Raw genomic sequence first — 2,149 nt, 5'->3', positions numbered from 1 at the left:
TAGAGGGGTAGTGTTAGTCTCCTCTCCATATGCTGAAGTCTTTATTTCCAGTGTCACTATATTGTAGAGATTTTGAAATGGGGCCTCTAGTTAAGCAGATAAGTTTCTGTGAAGTTATAAGGCTGAGTCCATGAACCTTTGTGTTTAAATGTCCTTATAAAAAGGATCCTGGAACTTATTTGCCTTTCCTCTCCTTTCCACTCCCTTTTCAGGGTGCATGACAAGGTCAGATCATGGGTGGATATAGTAAGAAGAGAGCCTTTTGCTAGCCAGGAAGAGAGCCCTAACTACAGTGGAACATGCTGGCACCCTACTCTTTGACTTCAGGTTCCAGGACTGGGAGAAGTACCTTTCTGCTATTGCTACCAGCCAGTCTGTTGTATTCTGTTCTAGCAGTCCAAAAGTGACTAATTCAGGGAGTGTGGGCTGGTTCTGCCACAGGTAGAAAGCGCATCAAAGGCTAGAAACCCAAGCCACAGCACAGTTGGGCTTGGGAGAGTGCAGCCATGAGCTTCTTGGTGGAGACTGTGGATGAAGTGTCTCTGGATTTCTTCAAGGGCATCATTAACATGTTAGTTGATCTTGCCAAAGGCTTCAACCTCCACAGCTGCCTGGATAAACTGAGCTTCATTCTCTTTGGGAAGCCAGAAAGTGGAATGGTAAACACGTGGTGTGAGCTCAGGTAGACCTTTTTCAGCACATTTGAAATGACAGGTGTCTCTGTAGAGAGTGAGATATATTTATAGCTAGGTTTGGAAAACATATTTGGAGTCTGGAAAAGTGCCCACAATGCCAAAGCTATGAAAATCACACCGTCTAATAAACACTCTTGGGAGTCTGTGTGAAGCTGGTATTTGTGTCTGGCAGGAAAATCATAATGACAGAGTACTTTCCTATAGAGGTTATGCCTACAAACTTGTGGAACAAAATACAAGAACCAACAGTTCCAGACTCAAATGTTAGCATTTATTTACCAGTCTTGAGGATTAGGAAGACATTTGTGAAGAAAATGGAAGTCTATCAGCAATCACCCTGTTGTTGAAGCAAACCAAAATGGAGAACTGAACCTGACCATAGAAAGCAAATCAGTATCACCACTTATTTTAACAATCTTTGAAATCCTCCACTAGCTTTTGAGAAGGACTCTGACGACAGAGAATCAGAAGAGAGGGCTGTGGCACTCGTGGCTATCATGCAAGTTCTCCACTGCAGGAATCACTGAAGCATATCATGCCTGTCTGGCCTTCTCAGCATCCTATGCGATTTGGGAGAGCAGTCATGTGTGTGTAGGAAGGAAAGGAGTGCCTTATGTGTTTCTCATCCTAGTCTGACCTCACACGTCCCAAAGAGCTCTGCACCATGCTCCCTGTAATGTTTTAACTACAAATGAAATGAATGAAATAGTTGGATAAACTATTTATAGTTACACAGGTCTGGGTTTTATTTTGTGGTGTTCTCCTTTCTTGGCATTGAGAAGTAAAACTAGCTAGGACTTTATTTACCTTATTTTCGTATGTGCTGGTTTTGCAGTGTGAATTGGTATCACTTTGTTAGGGTCCAGTTTATGGTTTATTCTATGTTGGAAGCCTCCTGCATGAAGGTTATGTAACTACTGGTGTATTTGTGTTTCTCTGAATACTTATTAACTAAAGACAAAGTGCATAATAACTGGGGTATAGAAGGGTGAGGCTTTGAGTTTTGAAGATTGCTATTCACTCCAAACAGACAAACATGTGACTTACAGGGCAAATAAACCTGTATGAAGTTCCAATATATTGCTTGTTTACATTAAACAGTTATTCAGGTCACATAAAGGAAGTAGCTTTTGAAGTAGGGAAAGCTGGCTAAACTGTAGCTCAGTCTTAGAGCTCAGATCCTGTCACATTCCTGAGAGCCTAGGGGACAGGAAGGGGGCAGAGGACTTCAGGAGGTTGCTCTCTCATGAATTAGGGTTAGCAGCCATATCTGTTGTTCTCTGTGTCTGTCCTTCATTTGATAATAGACAACTTCTTGCACTGTTCCTGGGCTTTCTCAAGGCTAAAGCTCTACCACTTGAGCCACAGCAGCACTTCTGGCTTTTTCTTTTTTATGTATGTGGTACTGAGGAATCGAACCCGGGTCTTCATGCATGCTAGGCAAGCACTTTAAC

General features: G+C 42.4%; 1 pseudogene; it reads left to right on the top strand.

Moving 5' to 3' along the window:
* The first annotated feature begins 506 nt into the window (after nt 1-506).
* Nucleotides 507-1,222, top strand: LOC150064477 (checkpoint protein HUS1 pseudogene; annotated as a pseudogene).
* The last annotated feature ends 927 nt before the right edge of the window (nt 1,223-2,149 follow it).

The sequence above is a fragment of the Megascapheus bottae genome, chromosome 4 (assembly GCF_031878675.1).
Source record: "Megascapheus bottae isolate mThoBot1 chromosome 4, mThoBot2.hap1, whole genome shotgun sequence".
NCBI lineage: Eukaryota > Metazoa > Chordata > Mammalia > Rodentia > Geomyidae > Megascapheus > Megascapheus bottae.
This window is presented reverse-complemented; position numbering and strand designations above follow the sequence as displayed.